At 37.8% G+C, this 26,184-nt stretch overlaps 1 long non-coding RNA gene across 9 annotated transcripts in view; it reads right to left on the bottom strand.

The window, feature by feature from the left end:
- The window catches only part of LOC105078995 (uncharacterized), a 656,088-nt gene that overhangs the window by 362,141 nt on the left and 267,763 nt on the right, over window positions 1–26,184 (bottom strand). The gene's annotated exons all lie outside the window — the stretch shown is intronic.

Below are 26,184 nucleotides of genomic sequence, written 5' to 3' on the forward strand. Positions count from 1 at the left end.
CCCTAGGTGGGCAACCCAGAAACAGGAGGATACTTATAATTGCAGAGGTTCTCCCCAAGGAGCAAGGGGTCTGAGCTCCACATCAGGCTCCCAGCCCAGGGTTCCTGCACCAGGAAGATGAGCCCCCAGAATGTTTGGCTTTGATGGCCAACAGGGCTTACTCTTGGGAGAACCAGAGGACTGTGGGAAGTAGAGACTCCACTCTTAAAGGGAGCACACAAAACCTCACACACTTGGGGATCCAGGGCAGAAGCAGTGATTTAAAAGGAGCCTGGGTCAGTTGCACCCTTGGAGAGCCTCCCGAAGAGGCAGGAGGCAATGGGAACTCACCCTGGAGACACAGGCACTGATGGCAGCCATTTTTGTGAGTTCCTTTTACCGTGAGGACACTGGTCCTGGCAAGAGCCATTTTGGAATCTTCTCTCTAGCTTATTAGGCAGCAAATTAGCTATGTATAAAACTAGTAAGAAAGTTAAAACATAAAATTAGTAAAAACGTCTATATAAGTAGTTAAGGGATAACACTAAACAAAAAGGTGTAAAATATGATGTCAAACATGGTAGGCTGGGTAAAATGCAAGGTTGTTAAAATACATTTGAACTTAAGAGATCAGCAACTTTGGGGGGAATTGGATAAAGGTGGTCAAAAGGTACAAACTTCCCGTTATAAGATGAATAAGTACTGAGAAGGTAGTGTAAAACATGATAAATATAATTAACACTGTTGCATATTACATATAAAAGTTGAGAGAGCAAATCCTGAGTTCTCATCATAAGAGAAACTTTTTTTCTATTTCTTTAAGTTTGTATCTATATAAGCTGATGAATGTTCACCAAACTTACTGTGATAATCATTTCATGATATATGTAAGTCAAGCCTGTACACCTTAAAGTTATACAGTGCTTCATGTCAATAATACCTCAATAAAACTGGGAAAAAAGGCAACACAAATGGCCAATGGACATATCAAAAAGTATTCGATCTTACTAGTACTCAGGGAAGTAAAAAGTAAAATTCGAATAATACCCTATTACATACCAAAACACACTGGCAAATTTTTAAAAGCTGGACAGTGTCAAATTTGGCAAGTATGTAGAGCAAGGGGAATCTCACAATCTTATATACAGTTGGTAAGAGAATACATTGATACATACACGTTGGAAAAGTTTAGCATTATCTATCAGAGTGGAAAAATCCCCCTACCTATAATTCCACTAATGCATAAATACTCAAGAGGAACTCATACTCACGTGTACTACACACTATACAAGAATGGTTATAGCAGCATTGCTCATGATACAAAGACAAAACAAAACCAAACCCTGGAAACTATCTAAATGTTCATCCATAGCTGACAAATGGAATGAACAAACTACAACTATGTGCAGGAACATAGTTGAATCACATAACACAAGCAAAATTTTTTTTTAAATGTACAGTATATATAAAGTCCAAAACAGGCAAAACTAAACTATATTATATAGGAGTGCATTTACAAATGGAAAACTGTAAAGAATAGTAAGGAAATGATTATCATAAAAGTCAGAATAGTGGTTACCTTTGGAGGTAGGAAGATTATGATGAGAGGCAAATGGTATGCTTTGAAGTGCTAATAAGGTTCTTATCCTAGGAGGTGGTTATATGGAAGAATTTTTTATAATAATTTATTAGGCTGTACATATAATTTTATATTGCTAATACATTTATATGGCAATACAAATCATTAAGTTAATATAGAAATAGAAATTTAAAACCTAGAAGATTTTCAGAGGTCATTATTGTTACTCCATGTGTTCCTCTAAATTTTACATCCTCCTTTGAAATTAGTTTGTGGCCAATGTGATTATTTCTGGCTAATAGGCCATTAGCAGAAGTCATATGTGTCCCTTCTGCTCTAAAGCACTTAAAAACAGGTAGAAGTTCTCCATACTCTCTCTTTCCCTGCTGTGGCAAGCCTTGAATCCCCATGTTGAAATGGTAAAGCCACAAAATGTAAGCAAATTGGATTCCTGGACCCCAGTGTAAAAGAGAGTTGCTCTACAAAACTGCTGGACCCTCAGAGCAATTTGCATAAATGAGAAATAAACTTCATGTTTAAAGCCATTAAGAGATTAGGGTTTAAATGTCTCTGGAGCCTAGCCTAGCCTAATTGACTGATGCAAGTGGGTTAAGAGCAAATTAGACAAAAAAATAAACAGAACTAAACATATTAAACAATATGCTCCTCAGAATTTTTTTAAGAAGAGAAAAGTGCAATAGAAGTAAAGGGGTATGGGGAATAAAATGAGAAGGTCTAGTATATGTCTAATTACAGCTCCAGAAGAAAATTCTCCACAGAGAATAGGAGAGAGGTAAAATTTATAGCGATATTGGCTTTGGGTCTTTCAGAACTGTTTCAAGAGAGAATTTCTCAAATTCAGGAAACCCTAGAAGCCCAAGATGAAGAAAAAGAAATCCATACCTAGACCTGTTCTATGGAGCTCCAGACAAAACAGACATAGAAAAGCAGCCAAAGAAAAAAGTCACACCACCTACAGAGGAACAACAGTCTAGTCTGTCAGTTGACGTCTACAAGCCACAAAGGCATCCAAAAGACAGTGGAATAGAAGAGTAAAATATCTTCAAAAATACTAAGAAAAACGAACTGCCAAATTATACTTCTGTGCTCAGAGAAACTATCTTCAAGAACAAGGGTAGAAAAAATAAATTTTCAGACTTTCAAAACCTGGATTTACTGCCAAAAGATTTTTTAGTAGATCTCTCATCTGTCACAGATACATATCCAAAACAAATAAAGAACTCGTACAACTCAATAGCAAAAGAACAGATAATCCAATTTAAAAATGGGCAAAGGGCCTGAATAGACATTTCTCATAAAAGACACACAAATCATCAAGAGATATATGAAAAGGTACTCAGCACCAGTAATCATTAGGGAAAAGCAAATTGAAACCACAATGAAATATCACCTCATGACTGTTGGAATGGCTCCCATCAAAAATACAAGAGATAAATGCTGGGGAGAAGGTGGAGAAAAGGGAACCCTTGTTCACTGTTGGTGAGACTGTAAATTGGTACAGCCACTATGGAAAACAGTGCGGGGGGGGGGGCGGTTCTCAAATTAAAAATAGAACTATCACCTGACCTGGCAATTCCACTTTTGGAAATATACCCAAAGGAAACAAGAACATGATGTCAAAGAAATATCTGCACCCTAATGTTCACAGTAGCATTATTTACAACACCCAAGCCATGGAAACAACCTAAGTGTACAACAACAGATGAATGGATAAAGTTGTGATACATATATTACATTTGCAACAACATGGCTCTTGAAGGTATTATGCTAAGCTAAATAAGTCAGAGAAAGAGAAGTACCATTTGATCTCACTTATATGTGGAATCTAAAGGGAAAAAAGTAAACAAAAAGAAATCACATTTGTAGTTAACAGAGGCAGAGGGTGGGGAAAGTAAAAATTGGATAAAGGTGGTCAAAAGATATAAACTTTCAGTCATAGGATAAATAAGTATTTGGGATACAATATATAACATGATGACTATAGTTAACACTGCTGTATGCCACATTTGAAAGTCGTTATAAAAGTAAATCCTAAGGATTGTCATCACAAAAAACCCCCATTTTTCCTTTCTCTTTTCTTTTGTAGCTGTATGAAATGAAGGATGTCAACTAAACTTATTAATCATTTCATAATATATGTAAGTCAAATCATGATGCTATACATCTTACACTTATACAGTACTGTATGTCAATCACATCTTGATAAAACTGGAAAAAAATTCAATGTCCAGTTCTCACTGCTCATCCATTATGACTACTCAATGGTATTTAGTACAGTTGATCCTTGAAAAACTTCTTTACTTGGCTCCCAGGACACCATAATGTACTCCTCTGATCATTCCTTCTAAATCTTCTTTGCAAATTCCTCCTCCTCTCACCAATCCCCTCATGTTGGAGAGACCAGCAGCTTAGATCTTTGGCCTTTACTCTTCTTTCTCTACACCTGTGGTGATGTTATCCAATCTCAGACCTTTAAATATCATCTATATTCTGACACCTCAAAGTTACATCATGTCTAAAATTTTCTCCCCTAAGCTTGCTCTGCCCACAGCCCTATACACCCTAGTGGATAGCTAAAGCCAAATTCTGGACTCACTCTGGATCCCTTTTTCCCTCTCACATCTCGTAGATCAGCCATCTGGAGGTCTCTCTGGCTCTGACTTTAAAATATTGGCAGAGTGACAACTACGCAGCATCTTCACTGTCCCCACTCTCAAGCAAACCACTTTATCCATCATCTGAATTACAGCAGTAACTTGTGAATAGATCTCCTTGAGTTATGGCCCTCTAGAGACCATTCTCACCCCAGCAGTCCCAGTGCTCCTTTTTAAACTTACAGGCAATCGTGTCATTCCTTTTTACAAAATTTAAATGTCTCCCCATCTCACTCAGAGTATAAGCGAAAATGCATCTAATCATCTAATGGTCTAAAGAACTTCACATGAACTGATTCCACTCCCTTTTTAATCTCTTTTCCAACTAATTTCATGTTGCTCATCCAGCCACATTGAGGTCCTGGTTGTTCTTCAAACACACCGACCACATTCTTCCCCTTAGTCTGTGCACAGACTGGTACCTCTTCTGGAATGTCCTCCCCCAGACAACCACATGGCTAAATTTATCACTTCCTTGGTCTTTGTTCAGATGCTACCATCCCAATGAAACCTACCCAGAGTATCCAATATAAAACTGAAGAAGGACATGAAAACACTAACTCAAAAAGGTATCTGCACCCCCATGTTCACTGCAGCACTAGTTACAACAGCCAAGACATGGAAACAGCCTAAGTGTCCATCAATGGATGACTGGATAAAGAAGTTGTAGCGTATATGTATTCAATGGAATATTATTTGACCATAAAGAAGTAAATCTTGCCATTTGCAACAACATGGATGGACCTTGAGGGCATTACATGAAGTGAAATAAGTCAGACAGAGAAAGACAAATACCATATGATCTCACTTACATGTGGAATCTTAAAAAAAAAAAAAAAAACAACAACAACAAACAAGAAAAAAAAAAAAAGAACTTCATAGATACAGAGAACAGATTGGTGGTTGCCAGAGGCAGGGGAGCTGAGGTGCGTGAAATGGGTGAAGGTCAACATTCTCAGCCTGAGAGAGTCAGGAAGCTGTCAGCATGTAGGGGAGCTGCCTGCCAGCCACCCCTCCGGAGATATGTGGGCAGATACCAGCCACCGCCCCACCACAGAGATCTCTCTCTGTCTGCGTATTTGTTTTAGTTGACATAGCCCAAAGGTCTAGAAAAGACCCCGGCATATAGTAGGCACACAAAGAAATCTCTGTTAAATGTTGTTGAATAAATCAAAGGGCTGAAAAGAAACCACATGACATTAGAAAACACTTACAACTAAACAAAAGAGAAAATTGCCACACAGCACAGCTTGCGGGATACAGCTCAAACGGTACTTGGAGATAAATGGAAAGCCAGGAGTGCTTACATTATTAAGGAAAAGCGGCTAAAAACTAATAGTCTAAGCACTCACTGTAAGTCATTAGAAAAAGAACAACATAGTAAGTTCAAAGAAAGCCAAATGAAGATGATAAGAACAAAAACAAAAATTAATTAAAAAAGGCAGTAAAGGTATAATAAAGAAAATGAAATAAGCCAGTAGTTGGTTTTTGAAAAAGAATACTAAACTGACAATCTTAGCAATATAAACCCAGAGGAAAAAAGAGAAAGACAAAATTCTTTGAAATGTGATTAAAATAGGAACACAACTACAGACGCAACAGAGAATGAAAAGATGAAAGAAAGTTAACATTAAACCAACTTGAAAACTCCTTTAACAAAATGAATTTAATCAGTAATTAAGCGTCTTCATACCCAGATGGCTTTACAGGCACGTTTCTACAAAATGTTCCAAGGAAAAACCACTCTAGTTTTGTGCAAGTTTCCCAGAGACTGCAAAGGAAGGGACTGTTGGAAGCGGCTGTTCAGTTAGCCATTGCTGCAGCAACGATTAGCACTTTGCAACCACAAGTGATTGTGTGGTATTAGCACAGGGAGAGAAAAATAAATAAACAGAACTCAGCAGAGAGTCCAAGAACAGAACTCAGCACACATACAAACATCATAAGTGATAGAAAAAGAGGAACAGGAAGGACCATGCAGTAAATTGTGCCACAAATGGCTTTCCATATGAAAAAAATTAAATCAAATAGAATTGAAGGATGTAAATAAAAAGAGCAAAACTTGAAAATTTTCTGGAAGAAAACATTGGTGAACTTCTTTATAAACTCCCGATAAGGAAGAATTTTTTTAACAAGACAAAGAAGCGCAGATCCTAAAGGAAAAGATTGATAAACTCAACTACTTTAAAATTAAGAACTGAGAGAAGTCATTTGCAGCACATATAATCCACAAAGGAGTTAACAAAAGAAAACCTACGTAATAAGAAAAAGAAAAACCTATTAGAAAAATGGGCAAAAAGCAAGCAGACAATTTACAGACGCAGAAATACAAATACAAAATTTTAAAAGGTACTCTACTCTAATTAGTAATCAGAAAAATGTAAATCAAACCATGGGATTCCATTTTTAAATGTATCAAACTGACAAAAAGTTTAAAAACCAAACAATAAGAAGTATTGACATAAACGGAATTTTTAATACACTATCTGTGAGAATTAAATTAATACAACTACTTTGGAAAACAACTAGTGTGGCAAAAATTGTCTAGCAAAAAGTACTCTGTCTGGAAAAAAAATGTAGCAAAATGGAAATCCACATATCATCCATATACTGTTTTTGCATATACTGTTCACCAGGGGACACGTATAAATGTCTTTAGAACATCATTGTTTCAACAGCAAAGAAAAGAAAAACTAGAAATAATTCACATTCTTGCCAAGAGGAGAAATGAACTACCAAATGTTCAAAGAACAAAGAAATGAACTATAACTACATGCATCAATAAGAATAAATCTAAAATTAAAGTGAACAAAGCAAGTATCAGAATACATACAATATGTTTCCTTTCATACAGATGTCAAAAACATGAATATAAGCAAAATATTATATGAGAACGTAGAAGGTAAGGCTATAAAGAGCAATACAAACTACTATATACAGAACAGATAAACAAGGTCCTACTGTATAGCACAGAGAACTGTATTCAATACCTTGTAATAACTTATAATGAAGAAGAATATACATGAAGAATCACAATGCTGTATGCCAGAAACTAACACAACACTGTAATTCAACTACACTTCAATTTAAAAAAATTTCAAGATTGTAGCTCTCCCTGGGAGCAGAGGAGGAAGAAGGATATAATTGGAAAGAGGTATACTGAGTGCTTCACAGGCATTCGTGTATATACATTACTGCCTTAACTATTATTAATTTTTTAAAAATTCCTACTTTGCAAGTAATTTCAACATACCAGTCTACAAAACAGCAGTTACGGTCTTAGCACTTGGCTAAAATCACGTGCAATTGCCTGACTGCACTGAATGAAGGAAAGAAGATACAGGGAAAAGAAAATCCTGTCCTCTCACAGTTCTGATTACACACTGTGAATTCAGCCTTCTCAACTCAACACTTATAACATAGCCATAAAGTTCCGGGTATTATTATAGATGGAAGCCTCTGCTGGCTGGACCCTTCCTGGCCACTACAGTCAAGATAAAGAGACCTACAGCAGCATCCTGCAGAATCATGTCTTAACCAGACACATACCCTGTAGGAATGCAGAATAGCACATAGGCACATATTTACAGTATTTTACCCTGATTTGAATTAAAAATTAAGTCTTACGTAAAAGTATATCAGCTAGATTAAATCTATTTTAAGAAACTCATACCAGAAGTTATTAAACTAAGGAAATTTGCTGAATCACAATCCAGCTGTAGGATGAAGCCGGGCAGCTCTCACACTGTTCTAGTAATAAAAAGGCATTAGATTTGTCACTTCCTTTTAATGGTAAGTTTAGTGGTTAATACAGAGCTAAGTATTCACCTACCCCGACACAGCAGTTCCACACCTGCATATTGACCTAAGAGAAATGAAAATGTATGTTCACAAAAAAAATGCCCATATGTCCACAAAAAGACCTGCTCAAACAGCTCTTTGCATAATAACCAAAAACTGCGAACAATCCTAATGTCTATCAACAGGAGACAGAATAAATAAACGGTGCTATATTTACACAACAAAATACCATTCAAAAAATTTTAATTAAATACTGATACACAACAATGTGAATGAATTTAAAATTTTTATATTTAGCAAAAGAAGCCAGATAGAGGGTATCCATTACATAATTTCCATTTATATGAAGTTCAAAAGAATTCAAATTCAACCTATAGTGACTGAAGTCAGAGCAATGGTTGCCTGTGTGTTTGAGAATTAATTAGAAATAAGCTCAAGGGAACTCCCTGGAGTAACAGAAACATTCAGCATCTTCATTGCCATCGTGGTCATACGGGTCATTGATCAAAACTCACGACATCGTACACTAATGTCCATTTCCCTCTCTCTCTCTCTCTCTTTGTGTATGTATATACATAAAACCTCAAAAGGACATTGTTTCCTTGTTGTTGAAACATTAAGTTTCTAATGTTACATATGAGGTGAAATGCTTTATTTTGGTAAGTGAACATTATTCAATCTCTAATCTCTGGAATGAAATTTTTTTTTACTGTACTTGGCTCATTATAAGGGTATTTTTCAGGCAGCTTTTAAGGAAGCACTTGGGGAAATCAGCTATTAATGCACTATGGCTTATTTGAAAAAGCATGCAGAAGTTTTGTAAATAATTTACATTTTATAGTAAATAATAGATTCAGGAGTGTTTCCTTATTGGCATAAATTAATAGAAATGATCTGCTATCATCAAAGTTCTCAACTAGTCATGAAACTGAAATGCACAGGCAAAGTATACTCTGTACGATAAGGTGATGCCTACTGAGCAGTGAAGGCTAGAAGGAACATAGAATAAAATCAGTGTAAGAGAAGAGAAACAAAGAAGGCCAAAAACAGCTTAGTTTTACAGTGTGGTTGAAAAAATTATTTCCCAAGGTGAAAACAATTAGTAAAATATCAGTAAGATGTGAAAAAGACAATATGGCAGGTAAAATTCATTGTGAGAATTCTCTTCAGGAGTTAACTCCAAGCTGTACAATTAAGGTAAGAATAAAATCTAAAGTCAAAATGAAAGATTTGTGGTAGTTCCACACGTGGCCCTGTGTTGTATGAAGTCAGTCACTCTAAAATTGGAATCTGGCCTATTACAACAGCCTCCTCCATTGAGGAACAAAATTAGATTCAAAAGGCCACAGCTTTGTTAGCAAGAGAAAGAAAATTAAGCCCCACATTGCACTTCGAAACTGATATTTTGACTTGCTGCTGACATAAACTGTTTTGGACAATCATACTCTCTCTTCAAACACTCTGTGTTCCAGCACCATTTTAGTATTTCTGATTATGCTGGGGATCAAATCCTAGCACCATCTGATTTCACTTTTAGCAAAGAAGGTATAATCTCGGCTGAACTGATATGAGGAACCTGGATAACTAGGGGCAGAGGTAGTGGAACCCAGATGAGGGCATGCAGAGAATCCTGTTCCCTCAAACTGAGTGTCTGCATCACAGAGAGTGCGACTTAAAGAAGTAAGCCTAGGGGATCAGTTTATTCATTTGTTCAATAAAGATGTGTTGAGTCTAAGTAATATTAAGCCGAGGACTATTTATTCCAGGCACTAAGGATGCATTAGTGAACCAAATAAATATCCCTGCCCTCAAGCAGCTTACACTCTAGCTGAGGAAAACTGATGTTAAATAATGAACATAACAAAGAATTAAACTACATAGAACATGGTGGAGTGATGTGCTCTGTGTTTATGGGGGAAAAAGCAGAATGGGGTGAGGGCGATTGGGACTCCCAGATTTGGGTAGGGACAAGAAATGTGGTCAGTCCGTTGAGAAGGTGATGTAAGATACTTGATCAAAGTTTCAGTCCTTAGTCATAGATCACTGAATAGCCAAAAACGGGTGAAATTTTAAGACAGGTGTTTTGTCATAAGAACTGTGCCTACAAATACATATCTAGGTATATTTATTTTCTCTCGATGGAAACAAAGCTTCTGCTATAAACATTCTAACTGAAATGCTCTTTTGAGGGTTGTATTTTTAATATGTTTTCAACCAGGTCTTTCATTAACAGCTCCTTGTTACATAACGGGTTGACTGGAAAATATGAAATTTTAGTATCAGTTATGAACATTTGATTCTTAGAAAATGTGCTGTGCAGAAGTAGGTGCCATAGATGTTCAGCCTACACGCGGAACACACAACCTCCACTGTGTGCCGGGCTGGATATTGTGGATGTAGTCATTTGAAACATACAAGCGATGGCCTCAGAGATTTTATAGTGTAGTACCTTTAATTGCTGATAATTAATGTGCCATATTTATTATTGTACCAGGCACTGATCCAAGTGCTCTATTCGTATTAACTTACCTAGTCTTCATGACAAGATTATGAGGCATACTCTTCTTTAAATTTAGGTGAGGAAACTGAGGCCCAGAGTAGCTCAGTGACTTGCTCAAAGCAACGAAGCTAGTTAGCTGAGAAGGCAAGATTTGAACCCAGGCAGTGTGACTCTAGGGCTTGCCCTCCAACAAGGTCTAAGAGGATATGAATCCGTGAACAGACATGTTCAGTAGGATCAGAGAAGAATGATTGCAGATGACGTTTAAATCTGCCTGAAGTGGAGCAAGTGTCAGCATCCTCTTTCGAGGTCACGCACCAGTTTTCAGTGGAAGCATTTGATTCGGCACTGGTCCTGCAGCAGAGGTGGTAAAAGATGGGAAGAACTTCAAGCAACCTCAAGCCGAAGCAAGTTGCACAGCTCATGGGGCATCAATAGCTAAAGAGCGGGGTCTGCCACCGCCCCACCAGGTATGACTCACACAGGCTGGAGCCGAGTCCATCCTAACACTCTGCTTTCACTAGAGGCAAATTCCCCCCTGAAATAGCTTTCTGCCATCACTGGCACTTCAGTTCTGGTATTACATTTTGCTAAGTACTCTGACTTTCACTTTCTTTGCGCATTTACATGGTTTTTATATTTCTTTTTTTTAAAGTGTTTTCAATTAAGATTCTCCCGGGCAAGAGCACTTGATATATTCAATGAACTATCTCATACAAAGTTAAGAAATTTCTCTCAGTAACACTGTTTCAATATTTTTAATAAGAGCAAGTAAAGAGGCTATAAAGTTCAAACAGCTTTAGAGAAAAAAAGTGCATTAGAATTTGTGTTCTAAGATTAATGTGTAAACACTATTGATCTGTTTACCAAATAACAAATTAGTGCTTTTTTATAATGGCAGAGCAGAGCTTGATTAAAGATTATTAAGCCGTTGGATAAGGGATTTACAAAACTAATAAACTAAAACAACCTATTAAGTTGACATTGTCAGATTCTTGTTTGCAATCTGCTGTCAAAACTGTGTTAGTTACTGTTGCATAGAAGAAATCTCTTATGAGGACAGTTTCCAAGGGGCCACATTTATCATACATATTTGTGTTATGCAACATTTGTCATCAGATTGATATGAGATGAAACTGTAAGCAATATTTTTCAAATAAGCTCCATAGACCCTTTCTTCAAGAGTGCATTACTTATCTGTTTTCATAGTTACATCCAGTGTGACTAGTAGTTAGACTTCTGGCAACTTGAACCACCCAGAATATATCAAACTCAATAAGAGAGACTGTCACAAAGCCCATGCACTTTGCTGCATAGGTGAGATGTGCCACCCAGGCAACTTTCTTTAGGAAGAAAACAAGGAAGTGTTAGAAGCCAGTGTCCTAAGGAGGCAAAAACAACGGAAGAGAAAGGACAGTAAAATAAACAAACAGCTGGCAGTGTAGAATCGCACTGGACAGGCACTAACAACCTTAATGGTTTTTAAGGACCTCTCAATGCAATAATTAACATTGATAATAACACACCCTAACTATCAGAAGTGGTTAAATTATACTCATTATTCACTATTTACCAAGAGGTGGGGGTTTCACAATCTCAATTGGAAAGGTTGGAAATGTTTAAAAACGGAGAGCTTCAGAGTATCTGTGCTACTCAGCTCACACGGACCATTTCCCCTCAAGATACCACAAGAAAGGGATGAAGCTTTTGAAGACATCAAAGGTCACTGGTGAAGATGCTAAGTAGGAATCCAACAGCCAGGCTCTAGTTTCTGCCACTTACTTTGGGCAGATCTAGTAACCTCGCAGGGTCCCTCGCTCATCACCTGCAAGAGCTAACACCTGTCCTCCCTGCCAAACAAGGTATTTGTGAGGATTAAAAGAGTTTTTTATGTGAGAACACTGTCAAAATTAGAAAGAGTTTCGTCAATACAAAACATTATTATTACTGATTAAGTTGTAATAAATAATTTATCCTAATATTTTTATTAGATCAATCTAATGATGTCTTTCATAATAACAATGCCTTTCATTTCTATATGAAGACCACATGGCTGGTGGTGTACTTGAGTAACCCTGATCCAGCCAATGGTGACACAGCACAAAGAAGCTGGCTCCAGCATTGCCCACACATTTATAAAATTTATTAAAAGCTATTTGCTCAGCCCTATATTTGAATTTGGACAAATTAAACCACGGTCTTTTGCTATAATAAACCCAAAGTGAATTAATCACCAACTTTTCATCATTGACTACTAGCAGCTATGAGATAATCCACTTGCCTTGAGATTTTAAAATGAAAATTCAGAAGTGAAAGGAATTAATTGCAATCCTCCCCCAACCTCAGTTCTCTTCCTCATTTTCTATAACTGATTTCTCTATCCCTTTTTGGCAATAAAAGATCCCAGATTGAGTGTGCCCTCGCTGCTAGCTATTCCTACTGAGAATCACTGAAAGAAGTTACTGGAAACGCAGCAGGGAGACCAGACAGAGAGCAGATAGCAGGAGGGGCGGAGGGCTCTGGGGGGAAGCCGTGGGACAGTGAGGCCAGCAGAGGGAACCTAAGCCCAGAGCTCACGTCGGCACCCTGAAGAGGCCAGTGAGCAGGGACAGGGTGGAGATGGGTTTAAGAGGTAACATGGGTTGCACTAATGAACTGTTACTTTGGGTTTGGAAAATTCTGATCTGGCCCCACCTTTCTCTCAGACTCCAACTTCTGACATTGTGTGATGCTCTCCAGAACTAGACACACTGCCTCCTACCTCAGAAGAACCTCTGATGGAAATATTTTCCCTGGCACTTCCCAGGGCCTGCTCCCTCACCTCACCTGGGTGTCTGCTCAGTCTGCTCAGGAGGCCTCCCTGACCCCCGTGTCTCCCCACGCCCAGCACCATTTCCTAGCCCTGACCTTGCTTTAGTTTTCCTTCACAACACTGACTACTGCTTTACATACTGTCTTTGTTTCTTCTCTCCCACTAGACTGGAGGGTCCACTAGGACCAACCTGTTTACTGATGTGATCCTAGTGCTTGAACTAGGGCCTCCCAAAACAGAGGAAAAACCCAAGAATTACTGATAGAACGAACGAATAAAATACGAATGAATGAATAAATGGATTGGTAGATCTAAGACCATATGGGTTATCAGAAGGACTTATTAGTAAGCATTATCACATTATAATTTATGTGGTTAACTATAAACATTGGTAATTATCCTTTACTGGTTATCTACAGCACGCCAGACACCATGCAGGGCATCTTAAATAAGCCATTTCTAGGTGTCATGCAGCTCTGAGAGGTAATTATTTTCACAGATGGAGAACCTGAAGCTGGGAGAGGTCAGGTTTCTGGCCCAAAGTTAATATGGTCTGTAACAATTGTAGCCAATCTTTTATCATACTTAACATTTGTTGTCAGGCATTGTTCTAAGCATTTCACATGAGGGCAGTGTTATTATTCTCATTTTACAAATTAAATTTGAGAATAAGAGTCTGTAATCATTTTACAGATTATTGTTGGGAATAATAATCAGTAGAATCTTAATTTTATAGATTGGGAAATTCAGGCACAGAACTTGCTCAATGCCAAATAGCTGGTAAATGGTGGCGCCAGAAACCCAAGTCAGGCAGTCTGGGACCACGGTCAGTACTCACAGCCTACACGCTCTTGCTGCCCAAAGTAAGGTCCAGGTGGCAGCAGCTTCGGCATCACCTGGGAGCTTACTGAAAATGCAGAATTTCAAGCCCCATCCCAAGCCTGCAGTCCAGGGAGACCCCCAGGTGATTCATATACACAAAGAAGTTTAAAAGCTCTGCTCTAAACATACTGCCTCTCTCAGGCAGGCAAGCAGAGTTGGACAGAAATAATTTTATGACACGAGGACTAGAATATAAACCACATTTTAACTGGAAGTACTAAATAATAATTTTACATGAATTTAACAGCAGTATAATAATCTGAACTAAAACTAAAGGAAAGTGCTGAAGATAAATGACTATTTATCCCAAAATACTATATTCCTTTAGGTATTAAAAAAAAGATTATGAAATTCATTAAGAGATTGGAACCATTATATTTTCTTTATTCTAAACCTCATGTTTCAGCTTTAGATCATCTCAACTGACTCCCTGCTATGGAGGATGACGTATTAAAATTGCTCCCTTCTCCCCTCCTTCCTTCTCTTTTCCCTACATCCACATCTGTTGTGGTATTTCACCATTTTTCTCCATGAAAATATGTAACATTTCCATTCTATTGCACAACCATAATTCCCTAGTTATTTAATCTTAAATCAGTATTTCCTTGGATTCAATGAGCCTATGTGTGCCTTTGCCACATCTTCTCCATTTCTGAGTTCAATATTTTGATCCATCCTTTGATTGGCTGACAGTTTTAGGTTTTTGTTTTGTTTTGTTTTGTTTTTTTTTTGGTTTGGTTTGGTTTTTGTCAAGTAGTGCTTTTTCAAAAGAATCACAGGTATCATATTCCATAAATTCTTTCACTTTTAAGAATGTTTACCTGCTGCCTTTACATATGAATGAAAACTTGGCCAACTATATTATTTGGGGGCCACAAATTCCTCCGAACTCTGTAGACACCACTTCCTTCTCTCCTAACATTGGATGCTGGGAAGGCGTCTGAAGCCACATTCCAAGCGCTAATCTCTCGGAGGTACATTTCTTCTTTTGCCCAGAAGTACTTCTTTTTTAACTTCAACTTCTGGCTTTTAATCTTTGACTATTTTTGATGTAATTTGTAACTTAAGCAGAATATGTCTCTATCTAGATAGCTATATATATTTTCCCCTGGTATAGTCTTTCCAATGTAAACGTTTAGTTCTTTTTTCTATTTCAGGAGAATCTTCTTGAATTATTGTTCAGAACACTCTTTCTCTTTCATGTGTTGATTTCTCTGTTAGGGGCATACTCCTGTTAGGAATCCTTTGCCCACTATAGAGGGCACCTCCTCTCTAGCTGTTTTAGTTTCCTTTTTTCCTTTATCTTCATATCCATGGAAACTAGCTCAAGCTTCTCCTTCATGCTACTAACTTGACTTTAAGCTTTGTCTATTCCATCACTTGCTGTTTGGGGTTGACTTGTTACCTGTAATGGAATTGTGCTGGCATGACAATCACTCCTTCCCCCTAATTCTATTGATTTTACATAATACCTTGGGGCTCTTGTTCCATCAAATTTATATCCTTGTTAGGTTTTTCCAGAGCATGAAGCACACCTGCAGCACATTCTTCCCATCCTTGTGTGGTGCTTAATTTCAGACTCTCTTTGGTTGTGTTTCACGTGTTATGTTCTGGTTGTCTGGGTGGCTGGCTTCCTTTGGGCTACTTTATATTGGCATAGTTGTCTTGCCATCTCTTTTACTTTGCCTAAACCTCCAATAATTTCATGCAGAAATCTCTTTGACACACATCCCATTGCACCCAGAGCCTGATTTTGAAGGCTGGGTGTTTACAATATTTATTTTTCTGCTGGGTGAACAGGAGTTGAGGAGTGGGAGATTGAACCCAAGCTAAATGCAGTTCTTAATGAGCACTGAACACGTTAGAAAGTCTTTGTAAGAATGGCTGAAGGATGAGCCCATGAAACTTTACTTTCTGGGCACTTATCCCCCTTTTAATGAAAGTGATTTCAAGTCCCCACCTGACCCTGTTTTGGTGGTTTCTGTGCCATACTTTCTTATATTACAGCCTGCTTCTCTAGCTGCAGTGGACTGGATTGGAGACTAGGAAGTTAGAAACCCATTTATCTTTGAGGAATTTTCAGAGAAAACTGTCATTAGGCAGGCACACAGCTAACAAAATAACTCAATCACATCATCTCTCTAAAGAAGTATAAAAAGTGGTCCCTTGAACTCAGATTGTTGAGCTCAATAATGTCCATCAACTCGTCACTTTCTCTGTGAAGCCCACGGCACCTCCCAGTGTTGATTCTGAATGCTATGGCATGTTTCCTTGTATCCATACACTCAATCTCCATTGTTAAGAACAAGGACTTCAGAGTCATAATTTCCTGAGTGCCAATCTCAGATCAACTGCTTTATCTCCATGTCACTGCAAGCAAGGTATATCCTTACTAAGTCTTTATTCTCTTGTCTGTAGTCTGGAGTTAATGACATCTACTTATGGAGTTACTATGGAAATTATATGAAACAACACTTAGCATACGCCTAGCATATAGTAAGCACTCCATATATCTATACAACTGTTATTCCTACACATGTTCAAAGAATCACAGAGGTACACAGGGTCATCTTACAAAGCTTCTGTTAGGGGAGCACTGTAATTAGAGAAGCCTTCTGGAAGAGATGACATCTATGCTAAATATTACTGGTTAGAGAAGTGTGAACAAGGAAGGAGAAAGGAATTTCAGAGGGGAGAGACTTCACTCATTCATTTATTCATTCAATAAGTATTTTTTAACACCTTCTTTAGGCACTGGGGGATACAGCAGTGAGCAAGGTAGACAAAATACACATTCTATTGGTGGAAACAAACAATAAATATATCAATTCACACAATAATCGCAGACGCTGGGAAGTATGCCGAAGAAAATATAAGGTAAAGTAAAGGAAGTACAACATGAAAAAAAGAAAGTCAGCATTTTAGGAAACCACAATCATTCATTGTTGCTGGATTGTGAGAGGAAACGGAGAGGGGCCAGGATCGGCTACACTGAGCTATTTGACTTTTACGCTGTGGTGACTAGGAGCCATTCAAAGTTTCTAAGCAAAGGAACGGCGCAGTCCTACTTGTGCTCTAAATAGATTACCCTAGAAATCGTGTGCAGGATAGGTTTGACATGGTCAAAGCCAGTGGATAAAAAGCCTATTGGGAGGCTGGAGGAGAAACGAAGAAATCAAGTTATTGAGAGGTTAAACAAGGAGGAGCAGGTAAATGGATTAGCTCAGCGCGTCGGGATCCTAGCTCTGAGAACCAGTGTTTAAGTTAGGATCTGGCAATACCCAAGGAAGGAAGCTGGGGGAACATGGAGATCCCAGGAGCTCATTCTGTTTGACTGACAGGAGGAAAACAACATGAGGGTCAAACAGCAATAAGTGAACCTTAAGACTGAAAGTAAAGGAAAATTTAATTCCAAACCCTGCAGGAAGACAAATCAAAATGACTCATACAGAGCCTGCCCTTTAGTTCCATCCAGGGCTGGAGTAGGTTTAAGTTTGTTTCTAAGGACTATTATTTGATTTTGTGTCTATGGAATGGGAAAGGGAGAGGTGAGGAGAAACTAGAAAAAAAAAAAAAAAAGAAAATGACAAAAAGCTTCCTTTAAGACCTTTTAAAAATGCATCCTTTAATTGCCATCTGATTTGTACATGCACCATGACATCATCCTGCCATTTATCTTGGTGACTCAATGGTAGATTTCATCCTTCTCAAAGAAGTTCTCCAGCTCTTTTCCCGGCAATACACTAATTGAGAAAACATGGGCTCTGGGGTTCAGAAGACCTGGCTTTCAGTCCTGGCTCTACCAGAGATTAGCAATGTGATCTAGAAGCCAAGCCACTTCTCCCCTTCTACACCTCTGCTCCCGCACTAGGAAAATACAAACTCCTAGTTTCTGAGAGTTAATTTAGGTGATGTATGTTACCAAGCCTCGTATGGAGCCTGGCACACAGTAGGTGCTCTACGAATGTTTGTTTGACTTAGCTCAAGCTTGTGATGCATGTGGAATAAGAAGGGGTGGGAGATGAGGGAGACCACCAAAAAATGTATATATCAAACTAAGGCATTAATGGGGAGACATTTAAGAATTTTAAGAAGGGAAGAAACAGATTTGTTTTCAGGAGCCAAGTTAGAGCAAGTTAATCAGTTAGGAAATAACTGTGATAATCCAAGAAAGAAATAATGAACTCAGGCAGTGCAGTGGTAGCAAGACTGAAAAGAAGGAATGATTTTCTTAGATATTTAGGAGGAAGATTGATTAGTGCAGGAAGTGAAGGAGAAAGAAGAGAGGAGGATGACCCCTAATTTCTAGTCTGAAGAGCTGAATCCAGGGTCCTATTTCAAAGACAAGTAAACACAGGAGGAGTAGCAAGTATGAAGATGCAGATAAGGCACTCACTTCTCGGACGTTCAATTACTGAGTGATTCCTATCATTCAACAAAAATTGTGGAATGCCTGAAATATCAGAATATGGGGCATACAGCAAGGACCATACAGAGCTGATCCCTCCCCTCATGGAGCTTAGATTCCAGCAAGAGAGTTAACTAGATAAAAGCATGCAAGGAAAGTGGCCCAGAAAGAAAGGAAAGCACATGTGAAGGTCTTGAAGCCAAAAGAAATACCACCTTCACGGAAGTAAGGGAATCTCAGGCTGAAGTGAAGAGAATAAGGCACAAGATGAGGATGGAGGTGTTTTCAGATTATCCAGGTCCTAGCTGACCATTTCAAGGATGTGGGCTTTATCACTATAGTTGGTGACGCCGTTGATAAGTTTCTAGTGGTAAACTAAGATGTGGTCAGACTCACATTTGGACAATTCACTCTAACCGCAGTGTAGAGAATGCTTTAAGGATATGCACTTGTCATACTAGAAGTTCTGAAAAGCCCACCTGCTACAGAACATCCAGATGTTGTATAAAATAATGCAGGCATACATTTAAATGCATTGCAGGGCTAACAAGAAAGAAACAGACATCCCCAAAGCTCATGAAAAAATAACAATATGCTGAAACCAGAATAAAAGGCAAAGTCTGAAGCCAGAGCTGCCCTGGGATTAAATGTTAATACCACAAAACTAGAGTTTTGGGGACTAATGGCTGTGTGGGAGAACAGGAGCTTAAACCTTGAGCCCACTGAATGGAGGGCATTAAGTTAGGATGTTTAAGAGATCGACACTCAGGGAAGAAGTAAGCTAGAAGAAAATCCATTTGCTTTTAAAGGAAGAGATAAGGATACCCATTTATCTCTATTGCAGCTCCAGGTGGGGTGAAAATATAGTTTTAAAAAACTGTAAAAACCACGGCTCTCTAAAAATCTAGATTGATCATGCATTAAAGATTTATTTAACACATTAATGAGGGAACCGGCAGGATGGATCCAGCTGGAGTATGACTGCCATGTTAAATATTGATTAATACCCTACAGTTTTAATTATTGTCAATAAAACTGTAACTTTGGGGGTTATCTTTTCTACCAGATATAAATCACTTGCATCTCTACCAAATAAGCCCTTTTCATGATTTTCTACAAATATAGATGTAACTTCACAGAGTCTCAACCCTAATCAATAATAAATTGTAAGTCAGAGGCATATTCCACTAGAGCTACATTGACCAGTGTAGGAGCGACTACACACATGTTTAAATTAATTAAAGTTAAAAATCAGTTCCTCATTGGCATTAGCCACATTCCACACTTTCAATAGCCACATGGGGCTGATGGCTACTGTATGGGACAGCACAAATGCAGAGACATTTTCATCACTATACAAAGTTCTTTTGGGCTTTGCTGCCCCAGAGAATCAGTTCACTCTTGGGTAGGCCTCTTAGATAACACTCCAGTACAATGCTGAAAGGGCATGTGGCCATCCTTTCATCTTATTTCCAAATTTTGGAACATTTTTCTTAATAGTAGAAATATTAATCATGGTAATTATATACTCCCAGAGAATTTGTAATCTTATGTTTGTTTCTGCTTTCTTTCAGATCTCAAGCTCAGTTTCACACCACTCTCATTATAGGTGATACCCTAAGCTGAGAAATTAAAGTGATTGGAGGGTGTGCTTAATTGGGTCTGGTAGAAATCACATAAACTTTTTTGAAATTTTATTTTATTTTTAATTACTTTATTGAGATATTATTAACATATAAAAGCTATACATATTTAATGTATACAGCTTGATGAGTTTGGGGATAACCTGTGAAACCATCACCATAACCTATTCCAGAAGCATATCCATTCACTTCCAAAAGTTTCCTCCCACCCTCCTTAGTTATCATTTGTATGTGTTAAGAACATTTAACCTAATACAACTTAATTTAAAAAAAAAAAATTTCTGCCCAATCAAAAAATGGGCAGAAGACCCAAATAGACATCTCTCCAAAGAAGATACACAGATGGCCAATAAGCATATGAGAAGATGCTCAACATCACTAATTGTTAGAGAAATGCAAATCAAAGCTACAATGAGATATCACCTCACAGCCTGAGTCCATACTTCTTGTTCTTCTGTTGTTCTGGCTTTGAGTTCCCTCTTAATTTTGTGCTTAGTTATTTCATTTTTTTTTAAACTCAGCTTTTACTATTATTGTATTGTTGTTGTTGCTGTTGTTTTTAACCAGTATATATCTGTGTTTGCAGAAGTAAGGGTACTGATCTACATCAGCTGGATACACTTTGTTGCTAGAAGTTTCCATCTGGGTGTCCTTTTATATGCAGGATTAAGTTTCCTTTTCTAATTCTCTCATCCTGACCCTTAGTTCTCAGATGCAAACTTAATTTGAAATATCCTACTCAGTTAGTCCCAGCATTTCTTCATCCAACTTAAAGACATGCTTGGAGAAAAGCAAAGGAAGTAGCTCAGGTGTCCCTTGAATTCTTTGAATCTGAATTTCTATGTAGTCTTCAGACCCCACGTTTTCATTCCTTAAGAAATTAGTGTCACACAAAGGCAATGACTGCTCTTTTTATCCAGAAATATATCTCCCTTGGCTCCCTCAGTAATTCTTTCATTAGGTCTTACACACAATTATTGGATGTTTCCACTTCCTTTTTGTCAGGTTGCCTGCCTAATTAAGAGCACCTCAAGACCGAGAACACAGGTAATGTGCTTTACAGAGGGGCCAATTAAATGACTATTTTTGCTGTTTCATTACAAGCAGCATCAGAAATAAAAATGAAGATCTAATCTTATATGCAAAAGGAAGTTCTGTTGTTTCCAATTTTTCTCTAAAGTACGATGCCCTTTGGTCGATAGAAGGTAATGGCTTATGCAAAGTAATGTACTTAAAGTATTTGCAACTTAACATAGGCCACTTTGGGGGGAAAGCCTTTGTTAATATCCAATAAAAAAGAAGAAACATTAATACATATACTATGTTATATGTGCATACATTATATAATACCTCATTTTGAAAACTATATTCTATCCAAGGATAAAAGTAAGCTTGATTGTCATGTAAGATAATGTACCAAAAAGATCATAAACAAATCAGTCTACAAATCCTTGTCTATTTACTCTTTAGTAAATATAAGTGAAAATAGTGAAAAGTAGTGAAAGATTGCATTTCCATAAAATACTCGGTGGTCTCATCAGTTATTTAAGTATTTGTTCATCTTTAAGCTCTCCAGCTATTTCAGTGAGGTCATTTTTTACAAAAAAGTATGAATAATTTGGCTCATCTTCTCCAGATAAATAATCACTAAGTATTGTAGTAAGACCAAATAATATGTTTATGTGTGAATAACCTCGTTTCTTTAAAAAAAAAATCAGATGCCTTTTTGTGTGTTCTTTAAACATTCCTTACCTTCTGCCTTCACTAATCATGTAGAAAGTGCAAGTTTCACAGGGACTCTCAAACTTCTTTATTTTGTAAGTAACTACTGAATCACACAAGGATTGCCTCCCACTCATACAGCCTTCTACCTGCCCAGCTTTTAATAAGAATAAGTGTCTACTCAAAGACTTCTAACATCAGCCCTTGGTCCATGCTTTGTCCTGGTAAAAACAGAAAAAGGAATAAATGTAAAGGTGTAGTCAGACTCCTCTCTATTCCCCCACTCTGCTCAGTTGCCTCCCCACTCCACCTCTATACATCTTTGTGTCTCTCCCTTATTTTATGGGACTGCAGTTCTGTTAACAGAGACTGGAAGGCTTAAAGATAGATTGATTTTTTGGCTCTTGACATGTACCTCACTTACAAACTTTTAATATTTACAAAGAAAAGGCAGATTCTTGTAACTAAACACAGCCGAAATTGCATTGTTCCAATACAACCCTGTTGTTCAATTATTCAACCCTTACAATCTTTCCAAAAGAGTAGTTCCTCATATATATTTTCTAGTGGCAAAGAAATTCTCACTGTTAACTTGGCAGGTGAAAAGGATGACAGCTATTATAAATAATACAGAAATCTTATATGCTGGATCAACATACTAGGTAATATAAACTCCTCGTTTGAGCGACATGCCAGAACCTAACATCCACATGATTTTTTATCTCCTTCAAAGTAGGCAGCTTGGAATGTGTCTTTGCTGTTCTTACAGGCAATGCTGCCTTTGCTCAGAACGTTTTTGGAACTTCTTTTTCAAAACTGTTTTCAGGTCCGGGGACACGTTGCCTTGAACAGCCTCTGGGTAGCAAACCCCCATCATAAAGAGTAGTTCTTACTTCATTTTGTTTTTAAGATGTAAACATTATTGGGAGCCAACTGAAATAGGTATTCAAGGTGGAAAATATATTTGAGTTTATTTAAATACCAGGTAGTGAGACAATGGGGTAATGCGGGTATTTTTCGAATGTATCTTATAAACTGATCCTGAAACTAGGATGAATTTCAAAATCGTTGCAGAAACAACAGGCTCATAACAACAAAAACAAGTCTTCTCACAGCAACCCCTTTGAAGGGCAGCACTCCTCTCTTAACAGTGTAAGTACCGTTGTATTTCTCGTGTGAAATTACTTTTTGTTTATGAAGCATATATTCATTCTCTTTAAAAATATTTAAAGAGGTTTGCTGAAGATATTTTTATGTTCAAGTTGTATAGATTTTTTTTTAAGTTTGCTTTCAAAATGTGTTTGGGCACTATTCAAGGAAGGTAGCTGTTTTCTGGGGGAAATGCTAGGTTATGACCATTGGCATTTTATTTACTTCAGAGTAGGTTTCCTTGGCTGCATAAAGCATGCAAATATTTGTACAATGTTCCCGAGGCAGAGAAACGGAGTGAAGTCACAGGAGATGCTGCAGACTTGGAAGGAAGGAGTGTTAACTCTAGCTCGGGCTAATCTTTTGGTTTAGTGACAACAAATATCAGTTCATTTTTCCAACAGTGATGCTCATCAGCCTCTGAGGATTTGGAGAATTAAGTGAAGTGACTTTTGAAAGCCCTACAGAGTCACGTTGTGGCAGGAGACAGATCCTTAGAGCTCTAAATGGGAAAATCCAAAAATACTACCATGAACTGGTAATCAGAGTTTAGCTCCTTTTTAGCCTCAGACCCATTTGCTGCACTTTCAGGCTTCTGGAGGATGGATGATGCTGAACTGCTAGATGAGCACAGGGATTACTGAAGCGCAGGACTCAAATGGTCACAACCAGAAACCTGGACACACCAAGAGTCTCTGGAATTGTGATTATAATCAGCAATCATGGTAACCATTGCTGGAGGCAGAAAGTATGTGTATATATATAGTATGTTGTTATACATTATCTGCATATGTATTTTTTTAAATCCAAAGTATATAGATAGATCCACATTTTAGACAGATAGATAGATAGGGACTTATAGATATATATACCATGAGGAAAAAAAGGCTATCTGTGACGTGGAATTATTTTTTTCTTCTTTTTTGTTTATCTGAATTTTCTATGTACAGATAGGAATATGAATAATTTCAATTCTCATAAAAATAAAATACTCAGTGTAAGTGAGATCACTGTGTAGAAGTGACCCCAGATCAGAGATCCGTTACCTCTATCTGACTGCCCCATAATGGGTTGGGCAAAACTGACAGGCACATGCATCCTGGGCAGCATGTGCTATAGATTTTCCTGCTCAGCAAAATTTGCAAATCAGTCGATTGTCCATATAGAAGTTGATTAAAAGGCTCATCCATTATACTGAATTCAAGGTCGCTTACCCCTATGCAACTGGAAAAACAATGCAAATAAAATACACAGTCTGCATTGTTCTCATCATTCATATCTGTCAGAGCTAATTAAAAATAGATTTTTTTCCCCATTGTTTTGTACTCAGAAAAATTAAAATTCTTGTTTGTTTACTTTGTACTACCAAGAAATAGCATGTAATGAAAGCTGACAACCTTAAAATATGGTATCTTTTTATCTTAGAAACTGGAACTACATTTAGTTTTCTCATTTTTTCCATCTTTACTGTCATTGTTCAATGCCAAAATGTTCTTTGGAGAGTGCATAGAAAAAAAGACCACATCCATTTCCAATAACTCATAGAAGAGAGTAGATCTCAGTGAGCTTTTGCAAAGGGCACAGTGGAAGAGAAATACTTTTGAGTGAATTACTATGAAAAAATTGCAGTATGCAAGAACTTTTGTTTGACAGTTTTTGACTGAAAAATTATAAGGTATCCGTGTGATTTCTCAAGGCATTCATTTTCTTCAAATTAGACACTGGTTCAAATACTCTTTTTAAATAGCATTGCTTGGAGGTATGCTTTTTCTGAGGGGGAAAAATATATACTGAAGTGTAGTCTGGCATTACCCCTGGCCTAATGGTCCATTAGCTTTATACTCCAGAATTTAATGAGAAGGATTTGAGAAAACTTTCAAGTCAACATGTTGAGCGAGGAGGTGGGTGGGTGGGTGGAGGATGGGGAGGATAAATGATGCATGCTGCTTCTGGTGTGTTTTTAGCAGATTTTCTAAAAGAAATTATTTTGGTTCATTCTTAGCTTTCAAGCCATCATTTGGAAAATATATGCTGCTTTTGAATGGAATGCTGAATTTCAGAGTAATAGGTAAGTCCTTCTGTTAGAGCAAAATAAAATATCTTGGCTTCTATAAATATAACTTATCTATGAAATGCATTTTTAGGCCACTAAGTCCAAGAGATCTTGCCCAAGGTCACTGTGGTAGGCAGAATTTTGGCCCCATGACCTTTGCTCCCTGGTGTTACTCCAGTGAATATGTTATTTGCATTGTTACATAATCACATGGCAGATGTAATTAAAGTCACTAATCAGTTAAACTACTAATCAGTTAAATTTAGGAGATTATCCTGGAGTAGTCAGTGAGTCTAACCTAATCAAAAGAGACCTTGAAAGCAGAAATCTTTCTCTGGTTCATAGCAGATGAAGTCAAGAATCAAAGAATGAGAAGGATTTGATATGCCATTTTTTATTTGAGGGTGAAGAGAGCCACATTTTAAGTAAATATGAACCTCAGCTCTACAATAGCAAGAAACTGAATTCAGCCAACACCTTGAATGAGTTTGGAATTGGAATCTCCTGCAGAACTTCCAGATTAGAGCCCCAACTAGCCAACTTCTTGATTTCAGTCTTATGAAGCCCTGAGTAGAGGATGCTTCTGGACCATGCTTTACCTAAACCTCTGACTCACAGAACTGTGAGATACTAAGTGGCTGTTATTCTAAACTGCCAAGTTGATAGTAATCCTTAACAGCATCAATAGAAAATGAACATGGTCACACAGTAGACAAGGGGTCCAGTCAGTTGCTGGGCCAGACCTAGGCTGTCTGACTCTAAATCCCACAATCTAAATCCCACTCTTAGACACCACACCACACTGCTAACCACCCTCTCCACCAAGTGGATCAGCACACGCCACCGTCCTTGTCACTGCCCCCAGCTTCCTCTCTCACCCAGGGTCACTGCGCCCCTTATGTGGCCAGGGGAATTGGTGCAGCTGACTGCTCAGGGAGGCCCACAATGTCTCACACACGAGGCAAAGCCACATGTTCACAA

The sequence above is a fragment of the Camelus bactrianus genome, chromosome 15, assembly GCF_048773025.1.
Source record: "Camelus bactrianus isolate YW-2024 breed Bactrian camel chromosome 15, ASM4877302v1, whole genome shotgun sequence".
NCBI lineage: Eukaryota > Metazoa > Chordata > Mammalia > Artiodactyla > Camelidae > Camelus > Camelus bactrianus.